Raw genomic sequence first — 23,986 nt, forward strand, 5'->3', positions numbered from 1 at the left:
TCAAAAAGCAAATATTGCAGATGTCTGGTAACCTAGGGGAATCCACCTTACAGCTGCAGTTCCTGCAGTCTTTGAGGGTTTCCTCCACTTTCTGCTCAGCAGTGTAGGCTACTGTCCACAGAGGGATCTCCCATTTCATCCATTTAGTTTTCCACTAAAAGCAGATTCATAAAACCTACTTACACTCTTTTTCCATTAGAGGCCAGACTTGGTACATAAGTCATACCAGTATCCATGCTAAAAAAATGCCCACTGCAGAGGGGTTGGAACAAATCCCTGGAAGCGTTCAAGGCAAGGTTGGTGGGGTTTTGAGCAACCTCATGTAGCAGAAGGTGTTCCTGCCCAAGGTAGGGTGATTGAACTAGAAGATCTTTAAAGTCCCTTCAACCCAAACCATTCTGTGATTCTAGCAGCTGTGCTGGATAAGCATTGGAAGTGTGGGGATCTTGAAATCAGGTCTTTGCATCTTGTGGAATTAAACCTTCAGCAAGAACAGGTCAGACTCCGACTGCTAGGTCCTGCAAGCAAATAGATGGGTAAGGAAGGAATTTGAAGCAGTGAAAATGGGTAGCCTGTGGGCAGGTGATGGACAATTAAAGCAGGTCAGGACATATAAAAACATATTTCCATTCAGTCTGAGGTTTCCCCATTTATCACACAGATCACATCCGTAATAATGAGGGCTTATTGAATCTATTTTCAATGTGCCTTTTGGAAGGTGGATTTACAGAGTAAACTTTTTCTGAACCTTACAAGGAAGAGGTAGTGGGCATGCAGCAACAGAGAGGAAAAGAGCTCTGAAATTAGTTGCTGTCATGTCCTCAGGAAACTCTCATGTAAGAGCTGCTTCATAACCTGGCACTCTAATGAAGCTCTTAGGTAGAAAGTGAAGGGCTTTTAATGTGTTTTATAGCTGCACATGCTCATTTCCAACAAAAATAAACTTTTTAAGACTTTTTGCCTAAGATCACAGCATACAGAGATGACTCGTGGCTTGAGTGTGCATTTACCTATTCCTCTGCCTTTTTAATTGTAGAACAAGTCTGTGCAGGCACTGAGGGGAAAGAATGATCTTCATATTCTTCATTACTCAGTTGTAGCTTCACCTCCCGTGAGTTATGACTCATTTTCTCACTTCTGGGACATCTCTCATATAAACTGATCATACAATAATTCACCAGAGGGGTGAAAAATTAACTTGTCTTCTTAATACACAAGTTAAGAAAATAGGCTAATATTTCAATTCCCAAGAAGAAACCGATGTAATAGGAGCAGGTAGGTCATACTCCTGAGTGTAACCTAAGTGAAAATATGCCTCAACTAGGTTGAGGGACTGATGATAGAAAACTAGGGTGTTTGCCGCATGCTCCTGAGTTGCCTTAATATTTATTTTTTACCCTGTTTTATTTCTTCCTTCCTTTTTTCACTGTACTTTTAGAAGTTATTTGGCTGTGGCAGCACTGTAAACTGAAGCCTCTTTCCAAGTATGTGTGTATGGAAAATGTAGTTGTTTGGCACTGAAAAGGTCCCACAAGAGACATTGTTTCTGCAGTGGAGACAGGTGCTCCATATTCCTTTTATTTTTCCTTTCTGTAATGTCTTGCATCATTCACCATGGGAGGGAGATATTCAATTGACCTGCTGTTGGTTTAGGATGACAAATTAATTTCATGTCAGCCTCCAAACAGCCTGTTAACAGGAATCACCTGGGACTACCTCAGCCAGCATGGAAAAGAAATTTAACTCTTGACTGACAGGTAAAAGTTTCTGAATCACGTTGCTGAGCCATCCAAGCCTCGTGGCTCCGTGCTCCACATTGTCAGGGAGTATGTCTGGTGACAGAACTCAGCTCTACCAAAACTTTAGATTAGCTTCTGAGTTGATATTTTCCACAAAGGGGAAATTCAAGAATGAGGCTTTATTGTGAATGCATACAGCCTTGTCTCTTCCTATTTATTATACGCTCTCCCTGGCGTGATTACATACAGTGACAAAAGTCTTGCTGCTTCACACCAAGGATTGCTGTGACAGAGGAGCACCACTCACCGGCACAAATCCATTAAGTTTTCATTAGACCCTCTTGCCCTCTTTTTCATCTTTCTTGTCACCTCCCTTCTCTGTTGTCTTTTATATTCTCACTTACTCCTATCTGGTAACGCTTCATTGCTCTCAAGCCGCTGCAAGTACCTCACTTCACCTTTGTCTTGGCAATCAGTTTGTTGCCCATTTCAAACTGCTTTTACAGGCCATGACCACTGAAGGTTATGGTCTGTCATGTCAAACCCTAACTGTTGGGCTGGCTTGAAAGGTAGCTGAACATAATAGTGAGCTGATGTTGGAAGAAGTTTGTGCTTTTGTTAACATGTGTAGAAAGTACAGGTGAAAGTAACCTTATTACTAACAAAACTGTTGCCCTGATTTTTTTTAATATATGTGCAGGAATTCTTATAAAAAATAAATTATCATAGGATCATGGAATGGTTTGAATTGGAACAGACCTTCAAGGTCATCTAGTTCTAACCCTCCTGCCATGGGCAGGGACACCTTCCACTAGACCAGGTTGCTCAGAGACCATCCAACTGCTCTTGAACATTTCTAGGGATTGGGTATCCACAGCTTCTTTGGGCAACTTGTTCCAGTGCCCCACCACCAAACAATTATATAACAATTTTTATACCAAAAAATACAGACTCTTCCTATTGTCATTTAAAAATATCAGTAATATGATTGCCCCCATAATGTAGAGTCCTGGGAGGTCCCAAAGACCCTTATATGGATTCTGACCACATTGTGCTGTACAGATATAACAAAAGACATTGTGGCTGAGAACGGTACAAAGCCATATGTCCAATCCTCATTGTTCTGTAGTTTATTGTAAGCTAATCACAGCTATTGGATGGTGTGTGCAGTGCCCACTCACCTCCTGGGTAGACCACAACAGCTGTTTGTCAATGCACAGCAATAATAAACTGTCGCAGAGACACAACCAGGAGGAAAACCTCATTCAGCTCACACTGCAAGGGAAATGTAGGTCAGTGGAATATCATTGCTGAAATTGGAATAAATCTGGGACACCGAGGCTAATAAAACTCTTCCTCTACAAGTACTAACGGCATCATTAGTGACCACGAGTTGTCATGCCAGTGTCTCCTGCCTTTGTACTGAGAAGTTGCCTTTCACGACTGGAAGGACACAGTTCAATACTGGGTTACATCACTTGGTCCATTTCCAATTTATTTACCAAATTACAGCCTTCTTCAACCCTCTGGCTGTATTCCATGCATATGCTGCCCGGACCTGAGCCTTCTTAGCTATGTGTTATCTAACAGGATCACAGCCCTGCTAGGAATGACCTATATTTGGCTTGTTCTCCAGCATTTAATTTTGAGCAGTAAAAGCTAATTTTCTTTTGTGCTGAAAGAACATATGGGTTCATTGTGAGGGAGAAGAATTGTTTGAGTGCTCTATTGAAGTTGGATATTTTTAGGTGTGTGTAAGATCAAAGCTCTGATATCTTTCAGTGCAGTAATACATGTACCAATATGTAACAGCAAAAGAATCTTTTTCCAAGTCTCCATTCAGAGTATTTTCATTACATTATGAAGCTGCCTTTGACATTTTTGTGCCATATACAGCTCTTTAATGCAGCATTAGCTGATGTGAAGTGTGCCAAGCCCATTTAAGCACAGAATGTGTAGATATGGAATGAAACAAGTTTTATCAAGAGACAGCAAACTTCAAAGTTTCCAGAGGCTGAACTTAGATAAACCTTATTATAACATGATAACTGTTGAAATAGAGTTCAGACTTTTCCAAGCAGTTTTTGGTAAAACTCATTTCTCAAAATTCTGCAATACTGGTTAATGGTATTTCACACATTAATTTGTTCTGTCTGCTTCAAGTCTTGGCTTCAAGTCAAAAGAAATGCATCCAAGCTGTCAAGTTTACATCTAGGCTTTGCCAGAGTGTGAAGTTGTTTATATCTGGAGTTCTGGAGCCAGCTGACATCTAGACACTTAGGAAAATTAATTCAAATTAATTGGAGGTGTGAACTTAGAGCATCTCAGTTCGAGTATCTTAAAACCCCATGTGGAAACTCTTATTCAGATGTAAAGTGTCCTCAGTTCTGAATATAATCTTCCTCTGAGATGAGCTATATCTAAATTCACAACTAATATCTAGTATCATCTTTTAAAGCAGAAACTGTTGACAAGGAAATTTCACAGGTGCACCAAATAAGTGATAAACAAACTACTTCAGATTTAGGACTGGTTTGGTTGTCATAAAATCATAAAAAACATCTCAATCTTTATCCAATCAAGGAGTTTTCAGCTACTACAAGAGAGATAAAGTAAAGGTCATGTTTTATGATTCATTAACGGTCATACTTTTAATCTGAAATTATTTGAAATAGCAGAGCTCTGTTTTGTGTCTAATAAATCTGAAATTTATTGGTTTTCAGTAAGGAGTTTGGAGTTTTTACATCTAAATTGCTAAAAGACCCAAATCATAATAAACAAATAATACTGCCATTCTTTCAGTGTGGTGTTATTTCTTTCATATCATAGTCTACCAGCCTGACTACTTTATCACCAATTCCTTTGTTTCCTCATGTCTTAAACACCTGAAGTGGATCTTTTTGTGTACTTTTTTTTGAACATTTACACTGTACATTTGATGTTAAACATACGCTTTTAGCCTGGAGTCTCAGCATTGTCCTTGGGTTGGAGTCTTGGGGATGTTTTTATGGTGAAGATTTCCTGCCTAGTACAGCAATATTCAATGATTTCTTGGGGAAAAGGGAGGAAAGCAGTTTTCCACCTTTATTTTTCCTTATTTTCCTTTTTCTCTTTTCCTTATTGCATATTTCTCTGTCCCATTCAGAGCATTCCTCCTGTCACTCACATAAAGAAACAAACATACATTGAATTAATAAGAAAAAGGGTACCTTAGACCAGTATCTCTTCTTGGATTAGCAGATCTCTTGAGTGCAGTCCTGGGACTGTCTGGCTGGAGAGAGACTGTAGTTTAGCAACATATTTATTTGATGTTGTGTGTATTTTGAACTCTTAAACATTACAGGTATTCATACCTTCTCCATGAAAGTCCATACTTTACAGAGTTCTATATCATTCCTCCATCTCAGTGAAAGCCAATGCTGGTTTCTCTTCCAGCACTGTAGATGTGGTGCTTTGGGTCATGGTTTAGTAGTCGACCTGGCAGTGTTATGTTAGTGGTTGAAATCAATGATCTTGGAAGTCTTTTCCAACCTTAATGATTCTATGATATGACTTTATGATCCACCTTCCAGCTGATGACCAAAGTACACCAGCTCTCTTCACAAGTAACTACAGTGAGACCTGTCTGCTGAGTAGCAAACATAGCACCCACGTGTACAAACAGATCTAGAGGAAATCCTGGAAACTACAGGTTGATAAGTCTGACCACTGACCCTAGTAAGATGATGTAAAAAACAGTAAAATCAGTGAGCATACAGATAAGCATTACCTGTTGGAAAAGGATGAGCTTAACTTTTGTAAAGGGAAATTCTCTTCCTACATGCAGTTTTACCATGAAGTTTTAAGCACTTCAGTAAAAAAAGGATGGGATGGTCATAATGTATTCAGATTTGAAAAGAAAAATATAAAAAATACCTTTGGTAAGACTTTATGTCAAATATTATTTAAGAAAGTAAGTTGCTATGGGAATGGAGAAAAGAATTTCTGAAAGGTAACAAAAGGATAAGTAAAAAAGGGTTATTAGTTGCTTTTCAGAATGAAGAATAGTCAGCACTGGGATACCCCAGGACTGGTGTAAGCATCACTTTTATTTGATATTGTCATCAATGCCCTCGAGGAAGCAAAGAACAGTGAAACCTTTATGATTAGAAATTATATTAAGATCTATCGGGTTGTCAAATGATGCAGCTTTATAGCCTAACAAAACTGAGCAAAGGGGCTGAAAGCCCATGAGTTCCTATGTAAAAAACATGAGTTCCTATGTGTAAAAAAATATAAGGCAATGAATTAATCTAGAGAAAATACTCTGAAGCACAGAAGCATGATGCTGAACTCAGAAAAGGCAGTTGCAAGAAAGATATATTGGAATCACTATGGAAGTTTTCCTGAAATAATAATGACAACAAGTCATGGCTAGGCTTCGCGAACGAAGATTTGGGAAGGGCTCTACCCACGTTTGTTACAAGCGCGCTGGTGGCTAAAAAGGCCAATACAAGACAGGCATGTCCGGTTGCAAAAGGCACAGCAGAAAGACTCCTTAGGTGGAATATTCTGCAAGGCACGGTTCTTTCTGCGTTGTGTTTTCTCCTTGAGAGTGATCCTGTGTGCTTTCTCAAAGGCATCAGCAGCGTTATAGATGGTGTGTCTCCAGGCCTCTTGACTGGAGGCCAGAGTAGACCAGTTATGTTGATCAATATGGCCAAGGCTGAGATGTTGTTTCAGGGAGTCCTTTTATCTTCTCTTCTGGGCTCCTCTGATGCAGCAGCCAGTGGCAAGTTCACCATAAAGCAAGATCTTGGGGAGGCGGTGGTCCTTCATCCTTGAGATGTGCCCTGCCCAGCGCAGCTGTGTTCTCAGCAACATGGCCTCTATACTTGTGATTGCTGCTTGTTCTAGAACAGATGTGTTAATCACATAATCTGACCAGTGGATGTTTAGGATGGTAAGGAGGCAGCATTGATGGAAGCGTTCTAGTTTTCACCTGCTGTATGGCCTTGAGGGTTTCTCCTAAAGTGGGGGCAGTATCCAATTCATACTTCACTGGTTGTTGTGTGATGGACTGAATAGCTGAGTCTTGGACTACATGGTTGGTACTGAATGTCAACAAGTAATGAAACCTGAAAAACTCAATGCCATTTCTGTGTTATCAGGAAGAGGACAGAAGAGAAGGCACAGGGCATTATTTCCCTGCTTTACAAAACTGGTGTACACCTACACTGTGGATACTACGTGCAGATGTCTTTTTTCTGCGTCAAGAAGGGTGTAGTGGATGTGGGGGGCATCCTTTAGAAAAGGGCAACTAAAATGTTCTGGGGATCAAGTAACTGCTTGAAGACAGAAGACAGTAAATGAATTTAAAAGCGCTGCCATGTAACAATGCAGGAACTAGGGGAACACTTAACCAGAGGATGAAGAAGATGGGTTTAACACAGGTAAAATCCCTTCTTGAGCCCTTGGGCAGGAAATTACAACCACTTTCCTCATTAGTGGCTGTGGAGGCAGGATCAAAAAAGAACTTGACAAATTAACATGAAGTCTGTGAACAGATATTAAGAGGAATAAGCATAAATATATCTTTTCTAGCACAGCCATTGCAGATGCCTGAGGAATGTAGGGGAAATGAACTGCCATGAGTGGTCTGTGTGCTCTCTCTATTCAGCATCACCTGTCACTCTTCAAGTTTCCTCATCAAAGGCATTTTAAAAAATTATGTCATCAGAATACCAAAAGCAGTAAGTATTATATGCCTATAGAGTACATACTTGTACAAGAGAAGATTGCTGGCTCCTCATCTCTACCAGCACATAACCCGTCTAGATACCTTTTGAAGTCCACTACCTATGCACCTCTCAGGCAAGTTAAGGACATCTTACTGGAGATCAGCAAGTGTGAACAATAACAAATAACACTCTGCCACTGCCTGCTTCTTCCTACCCCAGAAAGCCTCCAATGTTGTCTTCCTTTCTGTATCCTCCTCAGCAGGTGATTACTCTTCCCTCACTGTCCTCTACCATTATTAAGATAGCAGGAGGCAAAATATAACAAAAAATGTGTTTTAAAAACCCTTAGAAAACAACAAAAGCTCTGACAGATTTTGGAAGCACAACTTCCCTGAAAAAAATTGTCCTTTTCCATTATCTTCCATTTTCCATGTGCCTCCTGTTTCCATTCTTTATTATAACTTCCATCAAACTGACCAGTACAATTTTATTCATCTGTGGTTTCCAATACCTCCTCTAAAAACAAACAAACAAACAAATTCTTTTTTCTTTTTCTTTTTTTTTTCACATTGTCATCCCATTTTTGTACCGGGCACTCTGTTTTAGGCAAAAAAAAACCCGAAAAAAACAAAAACCATAAAATTACTCAACATAATGAATAGTTTAACAGTTTCATATTTGAGTTCTTCTGGAATTCTTGGGTGAATACCATCTGGTCCTGGAGATGCAATACTGTTAATTTTAGTGATTCACTCTAAAATTTTATACTGGTAGTCTAATTTGAAGCAGATATTCGAATTCACCTCTTTTTAGGGAAAGTTTCTGGTGTGACAATCTCCCTAAACACATCAACAATGATCATGGAGAAGATTTCTTTTTTTCTATAGTCCTATCTCCTCTGTATGATCTTTTTCCTTCTTGATCATCTCAGCTCTAAAAACTCTCTGACAGATTCCCTTAATCTGTTACTGGGGGAAAAAGTTTTCATTTTCATGGTTTTACCAATGCATTCTTGATTTTTTCCCCCCTTTGGCCTACTGTACTATACTTTTATATTTAACTAGTTCTTTTCTGTTTCCCTTTTCAGAAGGTTTCATTTTCTGAGGATTATCTTTTTAGTTCAAATAGGGGTTTTCACCTTAGTTGTTTTACACATCATCTTTGAGGGGTTGGCCGTTTTCTTTTTTTTTTTCTTAATCTTTCTTTTCTTTTTGATGGGTTAGCCCTTTCACAACAGTCTCTACAATTCACCCCCAACCATGATGTGAAAGGACAAAAAATCCCACATCCAAAATAGTGTCTGCGGTTTGACACAGATACATATAAAAAGCTCCCAATTTCAAACAGAACTCATGGGCTGTACAGAAATTGCCTGCTGAGATTTTAAAGTGATTCCTATACTTGCCTTACTATGGAAATCATCTTCTTCCGACGACCAAAATTAAACAGCAATAAGTTCCCTTTTTAGTTGTTTAGATATTTGATGGAGGTGCTGTTTCTATAAATACACACTGCAATTGCTTAAAATTGATTCCATTGTTTATTTAACAACTCTAATTTTCACTGAGTGCAGAGCTTAAAATGCTAGCACATGTCGTGTTCACCTAGGACAGTTTTAAGAAAAACTTGATCTGCTAGATTTGCTTCCTTTTTAGTTTAGCTTTCCTCGTGTAGGTTGAAACCTGCCCTTGAACGTGTGTATGGCTCCCATTAATATCAATGGGAACCATGTGTGTGCACTGAAGGACTAAATACTAAATTTACCCCCTAAGCACTTCCCCCATAATGACTGAGTGTCCTATTACAAAGTCGTTCTTTAACTACCATTTTTAGCACAAGCTTTTTCTTCTAATATATTCTAACTGATGCTACAACCAATTCTTTGAAATAAGTGTCATTGCAGAGTAATTGAAAATATCATTAGTATTTACTTGTGCTTTCCACAGTAAAACTGCTTCACTTACTTTTTCTCATAGCATTTTTTGGACTACAATGGTGTAGCTGGTGAACATTTCCCAATTTTGTATTTTAATAGTTGCCTACAGCTAGTGCTCCAGAAGTATGGTAGAATACATAATTTTACGTTGCCTGTAACTTTTTCCTGACTGAACTTGGTTTTACCTCTTTGTGTTTTACAGAGCTCCACCACAGCCACATCTGTGTTTTCATTCTGAATTGGATTCCTTCACAATCATAGACACTGCTTGCAATTAAACGCATAGAACCTGCTGCTTTAATTGAGTTCAGTCCAATTTGTCACTTCAAACTTCAGAAAATCGTATGTAAGGAAAGATTTACTTGCCAATTTGATTCAGCTAAAGTTGATGGAAAACCTTTTGATCACTCAGCCATTAAACACATTTCAAGATTGTGCCAAGCTAATTGCTTGAGCTGGCTGAAGTTTATTTGTATTTAAAACAATCTAAGTTTATATTTTCCAGGGCTGTGCAAACCATTGTCTTTCCATGCGCTTGTGTTTCCTTACTTAAGAATTTCAGGAGTCTGATTCTACTCTTAGACACCCAAGATCAAGAAAAATTTTGTTCTTTTTGGGAAGACAAGGGGGAAAATGGTGCAGTAGTGGGTGCCAACCCAAATTTGTACATCCGTCTGTTAACTGGTGCAATCAGAAATTGACAGAGCCACAGCAATGTTTATTCATTACAAAGCACCTGCTTCTGGTTGTGACAATAAATCTGAGGGTGTTTCAGCAGCTGAAGTGTTGACATGCCCTTTGGGATCCTGCTGGACCAGGGTGGAAGCATCTACTGGGAGCACAGCTGTAAATTGCCATTAACGAGGCCTCCAGCTTTAGGGAGTCATGGTCAGCAATGTTTATGCCTTGCTTCTAAGAAATATAGTGGGGGTTTTAATCCCTTAATTCCTGGATAAATCAGTAACAGGAAATGGAAATTGGTTTTGCTTTGGTCTCAGTGCTTGAAGGAAAAGCCTATGTTAAATTAAAAATGCAGGGCACAAAGGCTTCATCTTTAAGACATCATTGCAGGTCATGAAATGCCATCTTAGGGATATTTTGTTAAACAGTATAAAACATATTTATGTTGTCAGGCCAACTCCTCGAAAGATAGTCACAAAATAAAACTTTAATACTTAAACTGTGTCGATCTTACAAACAGATTGGAGCTCTGGGTGTTATAGAAATGCATATGATAATCCTCTGAGATATGGAGGTGTGAAATGAGTATGCAAGATATGGAGGTGGAGGGGACAGTCATTACTGTTCCTCATATTTCCATTAGATATATTTCTCAAAATAAGGACTAGAAACTACCATCACATTGTAAGGATGGGGATCTAGTCTGCTTCTTGTCTGGTAGTGGGATACAAGTCTTAAAGGAATTATAACAATTAAACTCTCACCAGATTCCCTTAGAGTCAGTTATTCCATTGGAAAAACCGATCTGCGCATTCAGAAATTGAGGGATGGATCAGTCTAGTGACATATGAAATACAGATTCTGTTCTCTTCTTGTGTGGTTTTTAGCTGATCAATGAATTTCTTTGTCATAGAGCCCTTTTATTTGAAGAAAGGAAATACACTGATTCATTACCTTGGAGGTTAGTTCATCAGGTATCAACAGATCATGGACAGTTTCTCAGGTATTTGATATTTCAGGTAACAATATTGCATAAGGTGATTCAGATTGCACTTTTCACCTCAAAATTCACTTCCCTTGTAAAATTGACAGTGATGACAAAGATTAGAACTCTGATGTTCAAGAGGAGATATGGTCTCGGCCTGCTTCACTTGAAAAGCTGTTTGCTCGCTAGTACAAATAGCCCATCTCATTGTCTTGTTGGTTCACAGCTGCTGTGAAAGCGTACTGATAGACACGTCAGATCTCAATAATTCAGCAACTGAACTGGTAATCCTCTCTCTGACCCTTAAAAATTCAACATAAAGATATCATGTAAAAAGAAAAATAATTCTTGACAATGACATTTCTGTGATTCTCTTCTCCTTCCTTGATGAAGTATGAAGGCGTTTCATTAGAATTGCAAGTAGTCACCCTTTGGCATGAATATTCTCCAGAGCAATGCTTTCTCTTCAGGGATCAGTGTTGTGGAACAGGCTGAGAGGAGCAGCACAGAAACACCCATTTAGTCAGTTCCTTACATTTGTCAGAAAATTGCAGTAGTTTCTAGATTGGACCTGCATACCCAAAGGTCTATGTAGACATCTCCTCTAATTTGTTTTTGTGGATGTAAAAGCACAACTAAAACAAGAATTAATTTTATATATTGTTTCAGGCTGTCATTTACACTGTGTTGTCAGTAATGTTCTCTTTATATTGTTTTAGATTACTGTATTTATATTTATAGTCTTGATTTCCTGGGCATGATCTCTTAGGATACACTTGACCTAGAGCATACCACTTAGAAGTGAGGTTTTGAGCATTTAACTGCTATCACATAGGTTGTCTAAATTACCATAAGCAGAATAAAAAGACCACGTGTGAGCTCCAAAGGCAATTGTGTTTTGAACCCAGGGAAGCATTTGGTAAAGTGTTCTTAACAATCTTTGCATTTTAACTAAATAAGCAAATGTTTACTAGGCACAAGAGAAGGAAAATAAAAATCTGGCTGCATCCCAGATTAGCAGCCAGCTCAAACTGATGAAGACAAAATAAAAATATCTTTGTTTGGAAGACTTATAATAAACAGCCTCTCATAGTATTTTTGCATTCCTCTGAATATTTCAGAGTCTCAAAACTGTCCTTGTCAGGATTTCTCAATGTCCTCTTTGGGTTTTCTCTATTCATCTTTCTTTTCTGTTACCCTTTATATAAAATCAACATTGACAGACTAGCAAAAAATTTCTTTCACTACACTACCGGTGCATTTACATGCATCTACATGCCATGACTAGCGTCATTTTCCTTTAGAATTTCCTTGGTGCAGCTCTGTTCTTAGCCACCTCAGTAAGCCTGTTTAGGTGGAAGAGTTGGTATCTCACCTAATCAGAGCACATCTAGATAGTTCAGTGGTTAAAATGTTGGTCTGTGTGCACAATATCTCACTCTTACAATTGTAAGTATACCTTGCGCTTTAGGAAGGTTATAACAAGAAGGTTGAGAAAAATGGTAGTTTGATAGGACAAGAGGGAATTACTTTAAACTGAAAGAGAGTAGGGTTAGAATAGACAGGATGAAATTCATTAGGATGCAATTCTTTCCTGTGAGGATGATGAGGCACTGGCACAGGATGGCCGGAGACATTGTGGTTGTCCGTCGCAAATGAGTGTTTTAAGGTCATTTAAAGAATCACAGTGCAGCCTAGGTGAGGGGGGGATTAGGGAGGGATGTACCACCACACTGCCCCATGCCTGAAAGTGTTCAAGGTCAGGTTGGATGGCACTTTGAGCCCCCTAGTTTAGTGGAAGATGTCCCTGTCCATGGTAGGTGGTTTGGAACTAGATGATTTTTAAGGTCCCTTCCAACCCAAAGCATTCTATGATTCTATGATAAAATATCAGCTGAGCAATATGGAGTTGAAGTGCTTAGCAAGATGAGTTTACCGGCACATCAGCTGAGGAACACCTCCTGTAGGGTCCCCTGTCTATAAGCAGAAAGACCTTCACATGGAAGACCTTGCTAGAGGAGCAGGCATTGACTTTGGAGTGTGGCTTGATCATCTTCTCCAGCAGTAAATGTGTCTCAAAACTAAGTGAGGTGAGTCTGTAGCTGCATAGGCCCTACATGACTCCACAGGAGCACATCCCTCACTGTATTTTATTTTTATGAGGTATTACAGGTTTATATTTTGTCTGTGTTTGTATACTAGGAGATATTTCATTGTATATTGAAGTGGAAGGAAGAGTTTTTTGTTTTGTATTATCGTGTTTTTATCCATGTTATGGGCCTCTACAGCAGGGTGTTATCTCCTACAATTCGACAGACACTTTTCTATATAAAGAAAAATAAAATACAGGATGAGAAAGCCAGACTAGGGATCTGATATGTCTGCTAAATTCTCAAAAAAAGTGATCTAATTCTTTATATGTGCATGTGTGTTTGCATAATTGCACACAGGAGTGGTCGTGGCTGCTTTAGAGTAAGGCTTTTAGAATGTCTTTTTGCTTTCATGTTTAAGAAGCAAAAATTAAAAATGGTCAGCTGAACCAATAACTGAGCCTACACTGGTACAGTTTCCTAGTTCCTGGTCTCCTTAGAGAATGAGGGTAGCTTTCATAGGAGCTTTCCTACCACTGATAGAAATTCCATGACCACATCTGTCAGCATTCATATCAATAAAAGTTTTTGTGGAGTCTGTACCTCAGACAGCCTTCAGTGCATCCCATATACCCCTGGGTGGATGGCAAGGACTTAAATGCAAGCTCTGAATACTTCCCTTCTTACAGCTCCTTCTTTCTGTTGGAAAAGCAGTTTTAGTGGCTTCTAGGTAAGTTTTTCTTAGAGATTCTATGACACAGACAGCTGTAACACTAGAAAAAGATGTCAAGATAACAGTCTTCCAAGATAAAACCTGTCACTAATCCTAAAGGTAGGTTCAAGGACAAGAAAAATCCTGATTTCCTCACACTGCTTCCTTAGCAGCACTAATCTACAGTAGAACAGATAGTCTGTGTTCTCCATAGTCCATACAATCTTGTGTGCTGAAAATTCACTGTATACTAAAACTATACTAGAGATGAAAGTTCCAACAGTACAGGAGATATAGAGGGGGGAAAAAAGTAAAGTTAGCAGTAACATCACGTGTTTTGTTTTCCTGGGTTTACGTTGTTTCGTGACATTCACATTTTGGTTCCATTAGGTTTTATATATACATATATTAATTTATATGTCTATGCAAATTAATTTGATGTTTATATATATGTCATGTGGAGTCATGAAAGGCCTAATTCCACAGCACAATTAAAGTTGCAAAGTTATTTCATGATCCATCAAGAATAACAGGAATAGGGTTAAAGACACCAAGTTAAACCTGTGACTTTCTTGTAGACATCCTGAAATGCCTGTTAATCTTGTCTGTTAATTCACATTTTAACATTTCTGTATTGAAGTGTTTCTGAAATATCATAATTTACATTTTCTATGTAGCTTTCTCACTGGGGAGGTTGAAGGCGTGTATCTGCTTCCCAAATTATTCTTTTTCATAAGAAGGCCATGGGCAGTCAGAGTTTATAATAGGAGTTGTATAATGGGAGTTATGAGTGCAAAAAATCACCACTAAACAAATGAGATCCTTGGAAAAAAAACCCCACAGAAACAAAAAAAAAAAAAATCCCAAACAACAAAGAAACAAAAGCCATTAGTCTCATTAATTTCAAAGCATTCCTGAAATAGCTGACAGTAGCAAAGGGACCAGCACTGATGAAGTATTGCCCTGATAAGAAGCCTAAAAGGCATGTTGCAGAGAGACATGGAAAATTAATTTATGACTTTCTTCTTTGCAGTAAGTGTGAAGCTGCACTCTTTGCACCTGTGGCTAATTACTGTAGCCCTAAATTGAGGTTACAAAGGAGGAATAAGGAAAAATATGCCCAAGAGGAGAGTCAGGACTGCAGAAAAGAGAGGATGAATGGTTGGATGGATGAGTAGATAGATAGACAGAGAGATACACTGCCTGAATGACAGATCTAGGAGAAGACATGGATGGAAATCCTGGCCCTCATGAAGTTTATTGTGTTTAAATGGAAAGGTTTTGATAGCAGTGAGGCTACAGGGGTGGGTTCCGTGGGAAAACACCAGAAGCTCCCATTTCAGCTAGCTCCGAGATGGACTCGCTGCTTTTCAAAGCTGAGCAAATAAGCAATGTTAGTGGTACCTCTGAGATAACATATGGAAGAAAGGGTTAAAAATGCTATTCGGTATCTGGGGGGTGGGGGGAGGGGTCTGTGGAATGTGAGAGAAACAACTCTGCAGACACTAAGGTCAGTGGAGAAGGAGGGGGAGGAGTTGCTCCAGGCACTGGACCTGAGATGCCCCTGCAGTCTGTGGTGAAGACCATGGAAAAGCAGCTGTGCCCTCGAAGCCCATGGATGTCCATGTGGAGCAGAGATCAACCTGCACCCCCTGGAGGGCCCACGGTGGAGAAGGCTCCTGGCAGGAACTGTTTTCCATGGAGAGGAGCCCAGCAGGATCAGGTTTTCTGACAGGATCTTTGACCCATGAAGGACCAACCCACGTTGGAGATGTCTGTTCCTAAAGGACTGCACCCTATGAAAAAAAAAAAGCACTCTGGAACAGTCCTTGAAGCCCATGGGAAGAACCCACATTGGAGAGGTTCATGAAGAACTGATTGTGTTCTCTGGGAGGGACACCATGCTGTAGCAGGGGAATAGCATGAGGAAGAAGGAGCAGCAGAGATGAAGTGTTATGGGCTGACGGCAACTCCCATCTACCCTCCTGCACTACTCAGGGAGGAAGAGATGGAAAAGTCAGGAGGGAAGTTGAGCCTGTGAAGAAGAGAGGAGTGGATAGATGGTGTTTTTAGATTTGTTTTATTTCTTACAATTCTACTTTGTTATTAATTAGCAAGAAATTAAATTAGTTTCCCTAAGGCAAGTCTGTTTTGCCTGTGAAGTTACATGGCAAGTGGTATCCCTGTCTGTACCTTGACCTGTGAGTTTTTATTCTATTTTCTTGTCTTAGTGAGGAAGAGTGAGAGGGCATCTGAATGGGCTCACGTGGTAAACCAAGGTTGATCCACAACAAAATGTCAGTTAAAACCTTACCATTTGGTTCCCAGAGATCTAGTCTTGGTGGACAGTGAAGAAACAATCTGACAGATAAATTGTCTGTTTGAGTTAAATCATTGGATTTAACTTCCTACCAGGTAGGTAGGAAGCCCCAACCTCCCTGTCCCTCTGAAGAGAACCTCCATGGAGACAGGTCTGCACACGCCCTTAGACTTTGTTTCCCACATAAGCAAAGTGATCACAGAGGATGTCTACACTGCTACACATCAAGACAACATTCTACAAGCAGATTTGCAGCTCTGGAAGGGTTATTGCTTCCTACCTTACCTGGACGTTGGGTATGTTTGAAGACTTTTTGAGAAGTTCCTGCCTTGCAGCAGGTGTCATGGATAGAGCCAAGGCTGAGAGTGCTCCAGAAGGGCTGTACAATTTCATAAAATTCGAGTTTCACTGAGGGATCATTTAGCCCATAACCAGCACTAGATGACTACTGAGGGAAAAGCAAAAGGACAAGGCAAACACAGAGCTATCTTTCCTCCAGCTACCAATGATCTGCAGCTTAGGAAATACCAGAGTAAGTTTCCGTATGTCTAGCAATCTTCAAGGTTCCCTTTATAGTCAACAGAAATAATTAGGCTTTTCTAAGGCCTAATTATCTCACCATAATGCAGCTATTTGAAATCAGTCAAATTAATCATTCCCTAGGAGGACTTATTTCTTTCCTGTGACTGTAAGGAGGGGAAGGTGAAAACGGGCTTGCATGCAGACATCAACCCTGCAGATGAGTGAATGGAGGTGAGATGACTCCCACAGCTGTAGGTGTGCAGGCAGCAGGGTGGAGGTAAAACCTCTTGGAAACTAAAATGTTCAAGTCAGAGCAGAACTTGCAGTATGCAGATTTCTGAGGGCCTCCCTACACAGCTGCAAATCATCAAGGAATATATTATAGCCATCCTTGCCCTAAGCATGTCAGAGAAAAACTGGTAAAAATAAGTATGTATTGTGTATGGAAAATATATAAAATATCCCTTTCTGTAAAGTAGGTAGAGAATGAATAGCAAATTGGCAGAGTACCCAGTAAGGAGTACACAACTGTGCTGCTCCTTGAACTTGCAGGGGGGCATGACAGGGCTCTATGTTTTATAATTCATCTGAGACTTCATCTGCAGTCATGACAGAGATCAGACATCTTCAAACTCTGCTGTTCCATTAGTAGTTTCTCTGATCAGCACTAGTTTCCCTGCAGTCCCTTCCTCCCTTTCTCTGTGTATTTCATGTGAATTAAAGAGTAAAATTTCCTCTTCCTTACCTCTGAGCTGAGGGGGTCTCACTTTCCCAACCAAAGGATGCACAGTATGGGGGTATGCTCTGTTGATCTTCTCCTTTTGAATGGCTTTTGAAAGCTGATGATGTGATTTGAGCAGATTTTCGCTCTAGGACCTTTCAGGGTCTGCTGTCTGGTGAGTTTTGTATTTGGGTGATTTAAAAACAAATATTTGGAGACAGGTGGCTTGCTGCAGAAAAGATGTTGATATAAAGGAGGAAAAAGAACAATAATTTTAAAGTTTGCTTTCTCTGGCTAATTCACCCAATTATAAGCTGATGACTGTTTGCTTGGTTCAGAAAATGGGTCAATGAAAGGTTTCTTACAGGCACAAAGAAAAACTTGCATTTACTTTAGATAAAGAAAAACAAGCAAAAGAAAAAGTATTTACCCACTGTTCTGCCAGCATATTCTCAACAGAGGGAAGTCCAGAAGGATCAGCATTGTTTCCTTCAGAAATCTCACTTGTAAAATAAGCTCTTGAAGTTTGAAACTAGTTTGGAAAATGCCTAGAACTCTGGATTCCCAACCCATGTATGAACTTTTAGATGATTGCAATGTGGGAATAATATTATAACAAATCAAGTATCTTCATTCTTGTTGGACAGCATAAGTGGGGTTCAATTTAATGAAGCTAGACTTTTGTTTGCCTTCAGTTTTGACTGGTAAAGCAAGACTAACTTGATTAGTCCAGAGGGAAATGCCACATCAGAGTGTGTCAATAGGACAAGTGGTTTTGAGTTGAATGCTTGTTCATATTTTCTTGGCTTAATTTAAACCTAAAAAATTCAAGGCAGTAAGAAAAAAATGAAAAAATCTAAAGAATATTTCTCGAGCGTGATTTAAAAAGCTTGGCTTGTTTTCAAGTGAATGCAAGAAAACAATCATTTAAGCCAAGACAGGAGCTGAACAGAGAAGGGATCAAATGTGAAGAGGCTGAGAAACAATGTGCTCCCCTCACCATGATTTCAGCTTCCACCTTTGCTCCCCACTGTGCCAACTCCCATTCCAGAGTTTCGTAGGTCACTCACAAGTCTGTCTCAAATCTGTTCACCTCTATAAAAGTCATGTGTACAGAATTAAACACTTGTAGTTCATTAAAGCACACCAAGGTGAAGACAACTGTAATTGTACATAATTAACTTCTTTTTCCCAGTTCCTTAATAGTTGAGATTATGGATGTGGCTTCCATAGTTTGCAGTAATGAGGCCTGAACTCTCACTTTCTTTAAAAAAATAAGGTATAATAAGGCAGCTGCTAGATGGTGCGTAAAAAAATCCAAACCTTTTAGATGTCTGTGTCTGTGCAGAAAATTCCACCTTGCAGTGGAGGTGGGAGGATTTCTTCTCCACAACTATGCAAGCTAGACCCAAGTAGACCTGAGCTGATCATGATGCAGCATCACAGAAATGGGTAGTTCAAGCAGGTGAATTTACTTAAAATTACTGAAAATCTACTGCATACACCTCAATGCATCAAGAAGTCATAACAAAATCCCATAGCTACTATGAAAAAAGAAGTAAGAAGAGGAACTTCTTTTAAAGGTATTATCCTACTGTTGCATCATTGTTTCAGGGTCCATCTAGACTAGATCTGTTGAGATAGTGCAAAGCACAGAAATTTTTATTGCCTCTAAGTGTAGGCACACTCTACATCAGTATGCCTGATGTAATTCAACCACCACTATCACAAGGTACCTGCTTCAGAGCAATAGGAGCTGTGGGAGATGTTCCTCTGAGCTCAGTGACTGGCCAATTTAGATAGCTTGGCCTCTTCCTGATCCTTCTCAAGGTCTTTTTAGTCTAAACAAGACAGTTAAACATATCATTTGCCATTTATTACTTCAAATATTCATAAGAAATTGAATATTAAAGACATATCTACCACAGAATTCAAGCCTGACTAAACCTCTTGTTGTATGCCTGTGAAAGCCAAGGTAAGAGCACCAGGCAGAGCTGTGGTGTGTTTTGTGCAAATTCCTTTTGTGACTAGAAGAAATGGACTTCCTGTCTTCTGAGGAGCTGATGGGGCAGCTGCAGTTGTGTCCTTCCCTAATGAGATCATCTTGTGGTATCCATCTAGGAGATCTCTCTGACCAAATGAGTTCATTTAAGTGCTACTAAAATCATAACATACTTTGCTATGTCGTTGGTGGGTTTCCAACACACAGGGGTCTTTTGGCCAGCACAGAATCTAAACCACAACATAGTCTGGAATCTGGGCATAGGAAGTTATGTAAAACTTGAGCAACCCTAAGGCTACTATAATTTATGCTAGGAAACAAATGAATTGCTGGAATACAAATGTTGCATAAAGCCTAATTTGCCAAGGAAGCTATACCAAATGCCATGATGAAATCAGGATGGAATCAAGGTCTCGCTGTTGAAATTATCTCTCTGGCTTTATTGCAACATTTTCTATGTGATTCTATTCATCTACTGTGTTTTCTTATTATCACTCTTTTAGTGCTCTCATATTATCTAGCTGATTAAGAAGTACTTTGCCTTCACCGTAAAACCAGCACTCACATGCCCAATAGCTTTTTCATTGCAATAATAAGAAAAAGGATAGTTGGAAAAAATATATGAAATAATATCACTTTTTTTTCCCCTGCTGAGCAGGAGACTGTTTAAGTGAGTGGAATGATATTCTCGAGATTAGGAAACGTAGGTTCTCAACAGTGGAGAAGGGGTTGGATGCATACTAGAGTGGGCATATAAAATGAAAACAATTAATCCTGAATGCTGAGTCTAACAACAACAGAAATCCAAAAATATTCCACTTTAAAAGTCGTCTTCTGTAATCATATTATAGAATTCTCTGTAAGATTTCAAAACCTTTTCAAAGCAATTCTGCAAATGAAGTTCCATAGAATGCTGGTAGGGAAGATCTTACAGGCAGCTATTTTGTTTCAGCACATAATTATATGTAGTTCATCTAAATATTTTGTTTAATTGTTTACATTCTTAACATATTGCAGTGTGTGCATTCTGTTCCAGTGCTTTCCCATTTGCTCTTCAAATAGGGCAGAAAATGTCATGTCTGAGTTCCTCTTGTAGATATAATCCTTTTATACATGATAACTTGATTCCCTTGGCTTAGAACACCTCAAATAACAAACTGTGTGCATTCTTCAGAGAACACATAGACCTCCACATGCAGAGTATATCAGATTAAATTGCTTTGAAATAATCCTCTAATTTTTCCTGAGCAATGACAGATTTTTATTTAAAAAAAAAATCAACAAAACAAACCAAAACTGTTCCCAGGAAACATTTTGATAAGAGCTTTAAGTTGATTACTTTTTATATCCTGTGTCCTGTTTGGCTGATAAGCTCCCAATCTCTATCCTTTCACATTGTTTTTATCTTCCTACACTGAACCCATCTACTCAATGTCATCTTTCAGTTGCCAGCATGAAGGTGGTGGTGGAGGGGGAGCAGAGAAAAAACATAAGGGTGGCACAGTCCAGCACCAAGTCAGAGATTAGGGGTCAGTCTACCCACACAGATAACTGCTACACTCTCAGGAATTAAATTTGTTAATCTTTGGAGTGCTGTTCATCTTTCATTAATCATATAAGCTATAACAGTGCCTTTGATCTAAATGCAGTGTAGCCAGGAACCTGCTGCTTCTTTTGGCTCTGATCTATGAGTCTGAGTTGTCAGGAGGAATGCTGTCCTCCCTTCTCTTAAGCCTGTCTCCTAACATTATCCTACTCTATTTGCAAAGAAGTAGGATGGTTTCATGGCTAAGTCATAGTGCTGGAGTTTCAGCAGTCTGGATTTGGTGCACAGCCCTTGGCAAATGCTGTCTGCCACTATCAGCAGGAAGGTGATTCTATTGACTGACAGATGTCTATTCTGTGCTGATTTCTGATGGACAGTAACTGAAGTGCTTTGTTTGGTAAGGTCAGCTCCATCAACCTGACTCTGACAAAAGCATGGTCTTCCCCAAAGAAGATAGAGTCCTGTCCTGGGTTACACCAATCCCAAAATGCTTTGATTCACAGAGTGACCTGATTAATTGGTGTTAGAGGTCACTGAGACATTTAGAAGAACCACACTGTATGACTAAGTTCTTAATTTCAGCAAGCTGGTTCTTTTTCTAACAAAAGATAGAGGGGATGGGGAGGGGTGGGAAGGGGGTGGAGCAGAAAGATGGTGATTGACTATCAGGTTTTACTATTTAATCTTTTGTAGATTAGTCCATCATCTAGCATGGGTTCCTTGGAACACAATTGGAATTGTTTTTGTAAATGTATTATTTGGAAGCACTGTGAAATTAAATCACAGGATGTCAAATAGCACTGGCACTCTGAAATACAGTCAGTACACTGTTATGAATTGGGTGTGGATTATCGACACAGAAATGCAGTTAAATTGGATAGCAAGTAAAAATCCCTGCAGGTAGTATTTTGGTAGAGCTTCACTGGCTTCTGAGGGACTCAAAACTTCTCTCAGGGGATCATTCACCTGGCTCCCCAGGCAAGCAGTCACAGCACCAAGCCTATCAGAGTTCAAGAAGCATTGGGACAATGCTCTCAGCTACATGATGTAATTCTGGGGGCTATGCTGTACTGGCCAGCAACTGGACTCAATGATCTTTGTGGGTTCCTTCCAACAGAGGATATTGTATGATTCTATAATTCTATAATTCTATGATTCTAGCCCCATCACTGATTCTGCTTTTTTGAAATGTGCAGTTCACAATATATACAGCAGGGTGATAGGGTCAAGAAGATGGAGTGACAGAGCAGGAAGAAAAAATAGAATAAAAATTAGAGGAAGAGGAAAAGTAGTACAGAGATATGTGACAGAGCACCACATGAACTGAGCCAGTGTCTTTCAACACAAATGCTGAGATGGAAAATGACCTGAGACTGACTCATCAAGTTCTGACACCCATAGGACCCTCCACTCCTGCTTGTGCACTGTCTGCCACCTTCATAAACTTGTCTCCTGTTCCACAAGAGGCAAACTCCCCAGTGTGAGAAAGGGTTTGCTACATGAGTATACCTTTAGAACAAATTTATTGAGTAAGTTTTCACCACCTCACTCTGAAGCAAAGATGAACTGTGAGATGTTATTTGCACTTGGCTAACTGAGAAGCAGAGACTCCATAATTTGCCCAGACTCACACAATTAGCAAAGATCTATTTTCAAAACTGTTCCCTTAACAGTGAGCTATTCTTATAAAAGATTTTCTCTGCAATCTTTCCTGTATAGGTAAAAGTGCCATTCATCTAGGAAGACTGAATCTTGATATTTAATTCCATATTTTGAACTATTTACTTTAAAGAGTCACTTCTTCGATCATATTCAACAACTATAATAAATAGATGTCCTTGTAAGAACACTGGTTAATGGAAAATATATATATATGTTCAGTCTCTTACATTTTCAAGTAATATAATCAATATTAATTGTTGTGCTGTAAAGTAGGATTTATTCTTCACTGTGAATGGAATGGAATATGAGTTTCACTAAATCTTCTCTAATTCAGTACAATACAACAAAAGCCAAGTTAAACTGCAGCTTTGAGAATTTCTACAGATGATATAAATGGAATATATAAGAACTCAGTAAAAAAAAAGTCATGTTTCAAAAGTGTCAAAACATAATTCAACATGTTTAGAGTGTCCTTGTAGAATGACAGATAAAGAGAAAATATAATCAATTGATTCATGAGACAGAATTGAGACCATCAAGTTTCCTCTTGGCTCTGATGCTGCTTTCTCTGAGTGACTCCTGGCCCAACCATTTAGTTTCCCCATGATCCAGTTTCCCAGTCATAAAACATGGAACAGTTGTGTGCCCAGCTGTTGCAAAGATCATTTCTACAAAATCCTTGGATAAACGCAGATGCATAAAAGTCCTGTAAGGTTGGCAGTGAGCTTTTTGCAGTTTGCCTGAATCAAGGAGAGACAAGATGATATGAAGAACAGAGGTGTTAAACATCCTTCCTGAGGGCTGATTCTGTTCTGCTTTGTATGTTTATGGCACCTTCAAATACGGAAGAATCTAAGGGATAGATTTGGTGGTTTTTTTAAATATCTGAAGTATATTCTTTAGTTGGGAAAAAAATTTCCAAACGTTCATATCCACTGACTTAGTATTTCTTTTACTGAATCAACAACCTAAAACAATTTGTATTTGGGATATGCTTATTTCTCACCTCTGTTTTCCTTAGGTTACTGTATCACAGTCTAAGATTTTCTCATGTAATCATTCATTATGAAATTATTGATCTTTTATGAGATAAAGGTAATGCCCAAGATGGGAAACTAACAGTTGCTATAATAAAGAAATGTGAAAGGACAAAGAAAGGGAGAGAGATGAATAAAGAGAACGAGAAGAAAGGCACAAAGAGAAAGATGAATCGATAAGTTGTGATTTTGAAGGTGAAAATGCTTTTGAAAATTGGGGTAATTGATAAGGTACATTTGCTATTTAATTAGATAATGATTTACTCTTGGTCTTTATACAAGCCTTTCATTGGCAACAGGGAATGACTGACTG

General features: G+C 39.1%; 1 protein-coding gene across 2 annotated transcripts in view; it reads left to right on the forward strand.

The window, feature by feature from the left end:
• The window catches only part of TENM4 (teneurin transmembrane protein 4), a 750,083-nt gene that overhangs the window by 61,776 nt on the left and 664,321 nt on the right, over positions 1 to 23,986 (forward strand). The window contains exon 2 of one of the 2 annotated variants that reach the window (XM_039384003.1): positions 9,598 to 9,737. The exons of the other annotated variant lie outside the window; for it this stretch is intronic. The gene's annotated coding sequence lies outside the window, so the exon portion shown is untranslated. The remainder of the gene's footprint in view (positions 1 to 9,597; positions 9,738 to 23,986) is intronic. 2 annotated transcript variants of the gene reach the window in all.

The sequence above is a fragment of the Pipra filicauda genome, unplaced genomic scaffold (genome assembly GCF_003945595.2).
Source record: "Pipra filicauda isolate LSUMZ 115617 unplaced genomic scaffold, ASM394559v2 scaffold335_size1511353_pilon, whole genome shotgun sequence".
Lineage (NCBI taxonomy): Eukaryota > Metazoa > Chordata > Aves > Passeriformes > Pipridae > Pipra > Pipra filicauda.